Below are 12,545 nucleotides of genomic sequence, written 5' to 3' on the forward strand. Positions count from 1 at the left end.
TAACTTCTTATGGCGATCTCATTTGTTTTGATGCCATTTGTAGTCAGCAGTTTTTTAATATAAATACCTGTCTAAAGCAAAAATATAGTTCAGTGCCACATTGAGGTCTTGTTCATGTTGTGAGTATCATGCGCAGGCAAAAGAGCATGGACCAGCATGCCCGCTACACTAGCTGGGAAGCTAATATCAGCCAGATCACAAAATAGTTCTGTATTTTAACAGTCACCGTATCCATGCACAATTTGTTTTCTCAGTCTTGTCTGCACTGGCCACTAGCGCCAGCTTGAATCCTAACCACAATTCTTGGATATATCAAATGGAAAATGGACATTACTCCTGTCTAAAATTCAGAGTCTTAAGATTTGTGCCAGAGAACTTCTTGGTCTTCCTGAAAGAACACTGCACCAAAGTTCAAGAATCAAGGAAAAGGCTGTTCTTTATTATCACACATGGGTTTCAGAGATGAGGGATCTATTGCAAAGTATTGATTATTTGTCCACACTCCAGGTCTACTGCTAGTTTGGTTCACAATAAGAATATTAACTTGCTTAACATACTGTTCCAAATTAAATTAATATCAACTTAGAGAAGCATATTTCTAAACCTTCCTTCCATCAATATATCATATGTGCCACTGGTCCTGCGTGTTCCCTTCTTAATAAGCATTTGCAAAGTCACTAGATTTTATTTTTTGTAAATATGTGCAATACGCACTAATAGTGTAGAGGTATTACAAGTAAAAAGGATACAGTGTATAGGAAATGTACTTATTTTTGCAAAAACTGTAAAATATTATCCGTCACAAAAATAAACAAAACACATGCCATGACAGCAAAGATTGGCTTACCAGTTCTCACACTGAAGTGGAGTGCTTTTTTAGTGGATATGCGTATGTTAACAAGCAAAGTGCTGTCACTCACAATGAAGAGAAGCAATTGCTGAAGTGGGTTGGCCCATTTCCCCATGCTATCTTATCTGCTTGGCTGACGGAAAATGTGAATGACACTTGAACAGACAACTGGGTGAAGTGGATTGACTAAAATCCCTTGCATGGATATATTTGCACATGTATTTTTTATTATGAATTTCTTTTGGACAAATCTATCAAGACAGCTAAACCCCAGACCTTAAAAGTACCTTAATTATAGTGTAACAAGTATGTTCCATGCATAGAGGTGACATAGCAGAGTAGTGTCTTTTAAGTAATTTATTAGGTCCATAAGAACAGTGGGAGCAGCCCCACCAGGAGCAGCCTGCCTGCCGCTCAGCCCATCTTCCAACAGTCAACACTCACACCAGGCACCCAAGCATTCCACTCATGTCCATCACACCAACATTCCACACAGAACACTCACACTGGATGAGCAGCTAGGAACTAGGTAAAAGGGAACATTATAAACATAACAAGAAGATACTACATTATCTTCTCCCCTTAAAATTGAAAAATGATAAAACCATACTAAAATAAAAACAACTATACACAACAATGTACAAATTAAGTCAATAGTCCATAACCCAGGTATGAATGCTAAGAACCACATCACAAGAGGGAAACAAGACTAGACAAAGGAGGAAAGAAGAATGAAAAAATACAAACGAACAATTGCACATCCTCCTCCTTTAATAATAAAACAAATGGAAAGTTCAAAGAACATTAAGCTCACTGACAAATAGTGAGATAACACCACATGACAATACACGTGAAACAATGTGCAGAGAAACACGGTAGAAACAGACTCCAAGAACTCTAAAACTGTGACGAGACACATGGGAGTAACGCACCCCCAGAACTCAAACACTATGGGTGGACCACACCCATGTACGTACTCCTTAAAATTGATACAAACACAATGGGTGGACCACATCCATGTACGTACTCCTTACTATTGAGTACAAACACTATGGGTGGACCGCACCCATGTACGTACTCCTTATTATGGGTGGACCGCACCCATGTACGTACTCCTATGTAAGGAACACAACCAAGAAAAATGTGGAGAAGGGACTATAACCCAACTTGCCACCCCTAATGTAAGGGACCAAACATGCTAAAATGGGACTTCAACCCATAATGCAAACTGTAGATTGGACTGACACCCTTTACTAATTACGTAGATGGGACTAACACCCACTATAAACTGAGTAGATAGGACTAACACCCACTACACCCAACAAAGTGTGAAGCATAACGTGACTAACACACACTACAAACTCCACGTGCAGCACAAAGTGACTCACAGACATATGAAACACGACAACATTGCATTAAATAGGAATACCACCCATAAACTGTGATTAAGGGAGAGACAGCCCTTTAACCACTCCTCATGTAAGGGAAAAGTGGCTACAAAGTAGAAGTGGGACTGAAACCCCTACCCATCCCTTAACCCCTTGCACGCCCGCCCCTTTCCCCGCCCAGTGCCGCGCTTTTTATTAGCGGGCGGATTCATGACGAGCTGGACTCGTCATGGGCACAGCGCCACCGCAGCCCATGACGAGTCCAGCTCGTCATGGGCACTGAAGGGGTTAATAAAGAGATACAAACATTATAAAAAAAACAGGCATGAGCACAAAGAAAATTTAACATAGAGGAGAAAAATGTTACTCCCCAAGAACACTTAATCAGACACAGTTTTTCTTTGTCTCTCTTTTTTTTTTTTTTTAACAACTCTGAGCAATCCAGAGTCAGCAAGACACCTGTGAGCGATGGCTCACGCAAAATGCTAATAACGATAAGTCTTGAGAGAGGTGAAGACAGATTAAAACACAAAATGTGCCAAACACCTCAATGTTGCTCCAGATTCTCTTTTTTCGCAACACTGAGTTTATGCCAGACCAACGAGTTGAAGCAGAAGAATGTAAACGACACCAACCTCGAAACAATCCTCATTGCTTAACAGAAGGCCAAGGCACTTAGAACAGTGCTTGCATAAATTCGGTATTGCACAAACTTTGCAGTTGGCAGCAAAACGAATTGATATAAAAGGATGAATGCATGGCTTACTCAAAGATGCTTTGATATAGACCTTCCCTTAAAACTGACTTACAAATGCTGCAAAACGTGGAGAGGCTCAACCCCAGGCTTGCGTGTAGCTCACAACGAAAAACGACAACCCATGAGCAAGGAGATGCGGTTGATAATACCCTCCTGATCATACGGCTCCCTCTCAAGTTTAAACACAATGATGAATCTTTTGACCTGGCAATCGGCAGCTTCCGTTGCTTCTCTAGTTGATTTTATCCTTGCAAGATGGCCACCAATCACGCATTACGTCTTAAGTGCTCCAAAACGTTGTTGCACAACACGCTACACGTCACAGTACGTGAACATTTCTTTCCAAGACGAGGACTCTGCAATGTGAAAATGTGCAAAGTCTCCACAGCAACTGCCATCCTCACGCGGCATAAAGACAAGTGAGACTTGTGCTTGTCACGCGCTGCATCAAAGGAGCATTTTCTCTTGAAAAACACCAACCGCCAACTTCCCCAACGATCACAGACATTGTAATGTGAAACTTGCACTTGTCACTCGCTGCTTTAAGTGAGCATTTTAACGGTATAACGAGCCACATAGTAGACAAAAAGTTGAGGTGAAGACCACAATAATAACATAAACTCACTGTCACAGCAACGTAGATCCAAACAGCTGAACCCATGTTGACACCTTTATCTGTCAATAGGACACAATTCAGTGAAGGGTGAAGATCCTCACAAAAGAAATCGGCGTCAAGCCCTGAATTAGACAAAACAAACCTGTTTGGTGAACATGCACACCGACATGGTGCATGATAAATCCAAATTGAACTGCAAATACATGCTCTTGAGGTCACTGGTGAGGATAAGGACTGCCAGAGTCATAGAGTTTCAGAACCATCTAGTTAACACACGCAGGTTCATTTTGATTTTGAGCCAGAAAATTAAAACACAATTGTTTTTACTTTGCAGTCCCGCAGTAATGAAGAAGTAGAGTATAGCACGCCTTAGCTGGGGCTGTCCGGTGTGAGGGACACTGGTGGGGCTGCGAGGCGTGTTGCTCCAGTTTCTCTTGATTCTTGATGCTCCATTTCATTAGTTTCTTGTGGATCTTTTGCCTTCTGATTCCACACTTCCTCCGCTGTCTCTTTTGGACCATTTCCTCCTGGAAATGTACTTGCGCTGACTGTGTGGCGCTTGTAGTTTCTGTAGGTTCCTTCCAACCTGAAAACATCCTTGGCACGTCATCTTTAACTTCCTTGAGACCACTTGTAGAGCGTGAATTAGTCTCCAAATCGTTGCCAAAATGTGACAAGTATGTTCCATGCGTAGAGGTGACATAGCAGACGTATCCGAGTAGTGTTTTTTAAGTAATTTATTAAGACCATAAGAACAGTCGTAGCAGCCCCACCAAGAGCAGCCTGCCTGCTGCTCAGCCCATCTTCCAATAGTCAACACTCACACCAGGCACCCAAGCATTCCACTCATGTCCATCACACCAACATTCCACACAGAACACTCACACTGGTTCAGCAGCTAGCATAAGAAACTGGCTCTATATATACTGCACCAAAGTGAGGTACAGTGTGTACAGAGGCCAAGGGTCTCCAGAGGTTTGGCTGAGGTTAAAGTTAGATGGAACCTTCAAAGTGGTAGCTTGGTCGAGCAGTAAGGCAGTATCTGAGGACAGGGTTAAGCATTTGATGTACACACTCAGTCAGTAAATGAATTCACACACTCAAAAACTGAACTCTAGGCCAATTGTTGTTGTATAAAAAAGAATATACGGTCTTTGGAGTTAGGGTCCTGGGGTTAGACTCAGGGGTCTCCCAGGGTCAGTGATGCACTGTTGTTGCACTCTCAGCGGCACTCGTGCGGCCGGGTGCAGAGTGTTGAGGCCCAATGTTATCCTATGGAGGATAGGGGGACTCCGGTTGGTGGCTGCTGGCAAGCAGGCCACGGGGTTGTGGGAGCCAAGCTCCTAGGGTTAAGCTCAGGGCAAGTTTGGGACCAGGTTAGCACAAAAGCGGCACCCTCAGCGGCACTAGGGCGGCCGGGTGCAGGGTGCTGTTTTGAGGTCGGGTGCCCTGTTGATTTCAATGGAGATTCTCCGGGACAAAGAAACACTGCAGGCTCGGGGACGAGGATCTCCCAGGAGTGACCACCACTTCGAGGGGTAAGTTGGGATGTTGAGGGTTGGTTACACAAGGCTGTGGGGCGTCGGGTTTTCTTACCCGCTCTGGTCGCTGTGGGGGGGGTCCTCTGGATTGAGGCTGCAGGCGTCGTCTGGAGGCCTGAGGCAGGTCAGGGGTCGCCGGATCTCGGGTCAGGATCGCCGGGGGGACCTCCTTGTGGTATTTTTCCACTCGAGCTCAGGCTGGGTTCGGCGGGTGCAGAGTGGGCTGGATTGGCGGTTCCTGGCTGGCACCAGAAGCTGCAGTTCAAACGGTATTCACGGAGAAGCAGCTGGGAAAATGAAGGCAGGCAGGTCCTCCGGGGTTTTTGAGGTTGCTGTCCGCTGGACACGCCGTGGTTTTGCAGGAGCAGGTTCGAGGGGAGACAGGCCTAAGGGGGCTGGGGCCAAGTCAGTTGGCGTCGTCCTCTTGTTAGCTCTGCACGGCTTCTGGTCCTTCTTCTTCTCTTCTTTTTCTTGTGGTTGCTGGATCTGAGGAAGGAAGGTTCAGGGTGCCCCTAAATACTAAATTTAGGGGAGTTACAGGTAGGTAAAGGGCAGGGATCAATGGGTCCCTTCCCTGGAGCGGGTACACCCCCTATTCTGCCACTGTCCAGTGGGAGGTGGACAGGAGCCTGTCCATGGATGGCTGGGTCCCCCATCCTCAAGATGGTGGGGACTCGAGGTTGTGCTTCACCTCGCCTCCCCCACCTTAGGGGTGGAGTAGGCAGAGGTGGGCACACCTCTCTTCCTCACTTGTTTTTCGCCCCGGTTCTCCCGCCCAAAGTGGGGGGTAGAACCAGTGGGGACCAGTTTCTGAAAGCAACAAATGGTCTGGAGAGGCTTACAAAGGCGGCATGCCTTTGAAGCTTCTCCTTCGTGAACCATGCCCATCCTGAGGGAGGAGGCTTGGCACCTCGTCCCAGGATGTGCATTGTTTCAGGCCCCCGAGAGCAGCAAGCTCTCGACCCAGGGGTCCAGAAACATGTCTGGTGGTGGCAGCCTAGGCAGCCACTCAGTCAGGTCACTGGAGGTTGGTCGAATTTCAGGGGGAATCTCTAAGATGCCCTCTGTGGTGCATTTTACATTAAATCCCACACTGGCATCAGTGTGGGTTTAATGTGCTGATACTAAACTTCCCAGTCTTCAGTGTAGCCATTATGGTGCTGTGGAGTTCGTAATGACAAACTCCCAGCACCATATAGTCTTAATGGCAGCACTGCACTTACAGTGCCCAGGAATGGACCTGGGTGCTGTAGGGGCACAGGGCTCATGCACCTGTACTCTCACCACTGGCATAGGGCACCCAGCTAGAGGGGTGACTGGTGTATGCCAGGGCAGTGGTTTGTGGGCTTGGCACACAGGGATGTGTGCCATGTCGACTCTTCGCTCTGTTCTGCACCAAGACACGCAGCCTGCAAAGGCAGTGTGTGAGTGTCAGGGGACAGGGCCTCTAAGGGTAGCACAATAAGTGCTGCAGGCCTTGGGGGCCTTCTCTGGTCACAGTGCCCTGGGTACCTGTGGTACCATTTACCAGGGGCTGACCTGTGGCCAGAGATGCCAATTGGGTTTAGGCTTCATTGCAGTTTTAGGGAAGGAACACAGGCCCTGGGCACCTGATTGGCAGGAGCCCAGGGCACACTCAGTCAAAGCACATCAGCAATTCAGCAAAAAGTGGGGGCATACCATGCAAGAAAGAGGGCACTTTCTCACAGCTAGGAACTAGGTAAAAGGGAACATTATAAACATAACAAGAAGATACTACATATAGAGCCTATCCTAAATCCCAAGATGTTTTTCCTGAAAATAGCCTACTTAAAAAAGGTAAGGCAAGTCTGTGTGCAATACCTGGCATTCTGGTAAAGTATAACTATAAAGTTAGAAACAGCTTCAGGGCCCAGGATGCACTTCAAGTCCCCAATTATCAAACAGTCTTAGTTATGGTAATCATATAATTGGAGGCTGTAGTACCAGTATATTTCATAGTTAAAGGATTTCCACAGGTAAATGGCAAAAAATGTACTCCATATAGTTTTTCCTAGAAGTGCGTCATACTCTGTTCTAAATGATCTCACACCCGTTCATACTAGGGTTTATAAGTGCAGCATATGCTATAGTTATCTCTGGCATCTGAAGCCAGCACCTTCGTGCATGCTACTTTCCTTTAAGGAGTAATACAGATTGTAATTTTCATTTTTAAACTAAGATTTTATAACATTCTCCATAATCCAGTGCATTGTGAGTTTACAAATGCAGCATCCTCCTCTAAGGAACTCGCTCCCAAATCATTAGACTTTGATCGTGCCCAGAGTCTTGTCTTTGTGGTTTTATTTAGGCTCAGTCTAGAATATAAATCATTTGTAGTGCTAGTCCCAAATTCGTTTTCTCTAATTAGGGATCCAACACATAGGTGTTCCCACTTATCATGTGATATGTAGTGCATATGTTTACAGAAAACTTAATAACGCAATTGGACAGTAGGTGATCGCTCCTTTATTTCTGGACCTAAACATAGCATAAGCAGAACTGTCTCCAAATCTACTGAGGTAACAAGGAGCCTACACTCTGGAATACCTTGGGGTGATGAACCTTTGTTGTGGGAAGTCAATCTGGAGATCGCTCGTACAACGTGGGCCCTATAATAATGGGCAAAGCACAGAGCTAAGCGCCTGTTTTATGCGCCTTCAAGGCAGAAAGTGAATCCATTTAACCAGATATTTCTATGTCAATGTTCCGTTTTCAAATTGTACAGCCAGGAAACAATTGCCTCTTTCTGTTTCTGACCTATGCTGTCTGAAAATAAAACTCTTAGAAATATAGGGGTTGGATGAATTCACTGTATGCTGCGCGGGCACATAAAACAGGTACTTGACTCAGTGCTGCGACAGAAAACCCATCATAATTCGGCCCGAGTAGCTTTGGGATTCTTTGAATATTTAACAACTACTATGCTTTTGTACCACTGTATAGCATTGCTGATTTTAGCACACTAGGTCCAGTGCTGAGATAGTGCGATTGGAAGGGAATTGATGTGCATCACATATAAAAGGCATTGTAGCAAAAGGAACAATTGGTGCTCTTCTCTTCATATACAAAAGACATGCTTACAGTCTGCATTCAAACAATTATATTGGCCCCCACAGGGCAGTGGCATGTATTCCTCATGTCTGAGCTCACGCTAAAAGGTGCTCTTGGCTGACTGTGCATACAGTCCTTTAAGTTCTGCAACTCACCATCTGGCTAGACGTTTTTGAACCCACCTACTCTACTTGTTAATGTCCGTGTCACTGACAGTGAAATGGCTGCAGGTTACCGATGACAATCCTTTGTATGGTTATCTGTCCCACAATTAAACCCTCCAGCACATTTGGACAAAAAGAGTTACTGTCCAACAGATTTCAAGTACTACACCTTTGCGCTGCTGATTTGAGCTGTTTTAACCAGACCTAGGCATACAACAAGATAATAAACAGTATGCAAATTTGTGACAACAATTCGAGTCAATCAAGAATGATCCATAATCATGCTGCAGTATTGTTGCTTTGACTTCCTCAGGGCTGAATAGCGAAGTATAATTCCTTGTAATCGCGCTGCCGGTGATAATTCCAACCCGGCTGGGCTTAAGCAGTGTCTGTGGTCGATTTTCTTAAAAGAACGCTGGGCTGCCGGTTCTAAGGTTCTCCTGCTAGCCCCAACAATGCTCTTTGAATAATGAAAGAAGAAGTGAATAAACGGCGCAGCCGGTGAAGTAAATTCCAGGCTAGCTAAACAAAGTCCTAAGATGCTGGACTCGAGGTTTTTGAAGTAACCATAGTAGTTGTTATTACTATGTTGGAGGTGCCGTGTGAGGGGGATCCTGAGTAAAACGACAATCATATCTTCTGGGTTGTGTACCTACTGCAGCATGATTATGGTGGGCATTGGTGGTAAAGTGGTGCCGAGGGCTGCAGCACAAGTTTGTGCCACCTATGGCAACCCATGCAACCTACTAACAGCAGGCCTGCCATTGCAGACTGCAGAAGTAGTGCAAACTGCACCAACTCGACTGTGCCCTCAACATGTGTGGCAGTCGCTTTCACTGCCTTTAATGTATGCAAGGCACCCCTAAGGAAGGCCTCCTCAGCCCATGAGACCCGGTGCATATTTAAGGTGTGGACATGGAAGTGCAAGCCTATATGTCCCTATGGTGGTGTTCCCCATTGGAAACCACTATATGTGTTAGCGGTCCATAGGGTAGCATGGGCTGCCAACAGGGTACTCTCGAGATTGGCAACTTCGTGATGGCTCCATTAAAATACATCATGTTTGGTATCAAATAATGTGCCTTCTCACCCCTGACATGATTCTCGTGCCCTGGGTGATGTGACATGCATCAAGAGTGCACCTTGGAGGTTACCCCCTGGTTGCCCCCCAGCTTTACTGTGTTCTAGTTGACCAGCCCGTGCTTTTCCACACCTGCTGCCGCCAAGACCAGATTCTGACCTCCTGCCAGACAGTGTGATCTCTCCCAGGAGTCGAAGACAAAAGCTGGGCAGGAAGGAGGTCACACCTCCCTTCACCCTAGATGCTAGTGAATTGGCACATCAGAGCGTTGAGCTTCAAAGGCTATATCACATCTGATATGCATCTGGCTTGTATCCCTGAGGAGAAAAGAGTCCTCCCCTTGCCCCAGGTGTGCTTGCACCGCGCGAAATTAGCTATGCAGGAGGTGTACATCCTCAGGTATGCTAGCCACACCTTTAGGGAGGGCAGTGTGATCTGTACACCTAAAATGGAATTCTGCCATCTTCAGGAGGGCAGAAATAGTGGGTTCTGGGTTGAAAATGTGACCTACGCCACCGGATGTGGTCACCTCAGGGGTGGACCAGCTGCACGGAATAACTGCCCAATGGCTACTAGCTCCCACACCCCTAACTCCCCCAAATCTAGAATTTAATGGACCCCCCTGAAACGAAACCTCAGATCTGAACAACTTACTACAAGAAAGGACCAAGAGGAGACCCGTGTCACCAACAGTAAGACTTTGTCCAACAGCACAAATCAAAAAAGGGATACTTTGTCCCTGAGGCAACAGACTTGAAACTGAGTGAACAGGCCTTGTCCTCGGCCAAACTCAACACTCCTGAAGGAAGGGGACCTTGTGGAAGCCAGAAGCACCCTCAGTCTCCCCTGGACTATTGGCACTAGTCCCCTGCAAACTGCAGGATAAATTGCTCACCGGATCTAAAGAACGCTGCCCATCGCGCCCTCCGAAGGATCACCCAAAACCAGGTGGTCCATTGTGGAGAGCTGTAGTCTTGTCTGCCCAAAGTCTCAGTCCGCTACGTTAATCACTCGGGCCCCGTTAAGTTCCCAAAGCTTTTCGTTATGCTTACCAATGCCAAGGCTTGTTGGTCACTATTTTGGTAACCGACCCCCACACTTGACATCGTCCAATCATCATCCGATGTCAGCAGCTGTGTACATGTTGTGTTTTTGCATTTTGTTTCTTGCAGCACTGTGTAAGCGGTAAAAACAGCACCACCTGCGGCTCCCATTCAGCACGAAGAACAGCCAGAACTCTGCACTCGGACCCCATGGGCTAGGTAAAATTGATTTGACTGTTGTGGCCTAGTCCTGGGGTCTGCAACCATACCCATGAAAGGGTTCCAAATAACTCGACCTGCAAGTGGCCAATTGTTACTAGTGGATTTTGCCATTGACCACAATGTTATTTTGTTCATGTATTTTACTGCACTGATTTAATAATGCTTCAAATATCTATAACTCCGGTTATATGTATGATATCCCGTTCATTTTGGTGTCTAAATTGAGATAAAAATACACTCTATTTTTATAAAGTGGTGGCTGATTTCTCTTGAGTCGTGTCAATTGCTTATCGTCCATATTTGTACTCTGAAATGCTTAACACATGTTCCTCTAGTAAAGGCTGACTGCCATTTGCCAGTCTACCAGGACTGAGCTTATTTGTGTGAATCCAAGGACCATCTTAGGGGTATTGTGATAATTTTACATGGTAAGGCCACCCAGCGATACCACATAATATTGCAGTTTCCTACAAGGTGTAAGTGGTAGCTGATCAATATTACTGTTCTCTACATTCATGGTGTTGTGCCTTTTTGGAAGTGTTTCTTTGAGAAGTAAGAGCTTCAAAGCATGATTGTTTAGGTGTAGGACATAAGAAAAAGGCAGCATTGATTTCCCATGAGAACATGAACTACATAAAGTCAAAATCCCATAAAATTACCTTTGAACAGTACAAGTTTTTCTCTTGGATCAACTGTCATGGGGAGTTATTGAATGCATGTGAGGATCAATATATTGCATTCAGCAATGGCCTTGCAGAGAGGGACGTTATTGGTGCTCTTATTGCATGGGAAACCACGAAAGGACAAGTACTGACAATGGTGGATGGATGATCTTGGTGTGTTTTGGGTTACATGTTGCCTCTTCAACAAGGGCCAGATGGACATCGACTGGCTTTAATCTATTCCTACCTTAAATCATTTTTATCAATTCAAAACACTCAATGTGATGAATACAAATTCAATAGCAGTTGAAGCAAATACTGTTAGAAAAGAATAAGTCATTACTCTTAAAATACCCATCAGGACATTTTAGTTTCGAAGTTTTACAAACTGAATGCAGGAGCTTTCCATACTTTTAAGTCCACATAAATTTCAAATACTACTGGTAGATTACCCCAGAATGCATCTTTCCAATAGCTGTTGAGCTCTCTGTCATAATTATCACAAGTCGCTTTCATACTAGCTCACAAAACTTCTTGCATACTTTTAATAAATGAGAAGAAAACACATATTACGCGATATAATTATTCTTATCATTCCACCAGGTTCCTGTTACTATATTGGTCCATTCACTTTACCTTGTGATAGACCACTCTTGGGACTAAATCTGTATCTTCTCCTCTTCAAAATACTGCGCACATCATTTCTTTTGTGTGGGTTAGCTATGCAATCAGTGTATGGATACACATTGCATGATACTGTATAGGTGTAACATAACATCACTGCATAAACATATCTATTTTTTGGAATATGGGATAGTTCATAATTGCACTCTTTGCAAAAAAACTCTTACAAAAAATTATATATATACGTAATTGCATTGAAGATCGTTCTTGTACACATCACAGTTCATAAATATATATTTTGTTGCTGATCACCTGTAAAAGGTCATACTCTTCTTTATCCCAACAAATTGATCCATGTCAAAGCAATGGTGGTGGTCCTTTGTAGAACATAAATAACCCTCTGGCAGAAATAAGGTGGTGTTTCCAATGTACAAGATAAGAAAAAGCATCCAGACTTTTTTCTCTTTTGTACTACTAGATAGGCCTTTGATACGTATTTGTTCTCCGAGATCTAGTTGTACTTTT

General features: G+C 44.7%; 1 protein-coding gene across 2 annotated transcripts in view; it reads left to right on the forward strand.

The window, feature by feature from the left end:
* LOC146866793 (uncharacterized) overlaps positions 1–12,545 on the forward strand; it is an 84,991-nt gene that overhangs the window by 32,813 nt on the left and 39,633 nt on the right. The gene's annotated exons all lie outside the window — the stretch shown is intronic.

The sequence above is a fragment of the Triturus cristatus genome, chromosome 1_2 (genome assembly GCF_964204655.1).
Source record: "Triturus cristatus chromosome 1_2, aTriCri1.1, whole genome shotgun sequence".
Lineage (NCBI taxonomy): Eukaryota > Metazoa > Chordata > Amphibia > Caudata > Salamandridae > Triturus > Triturus cristatus.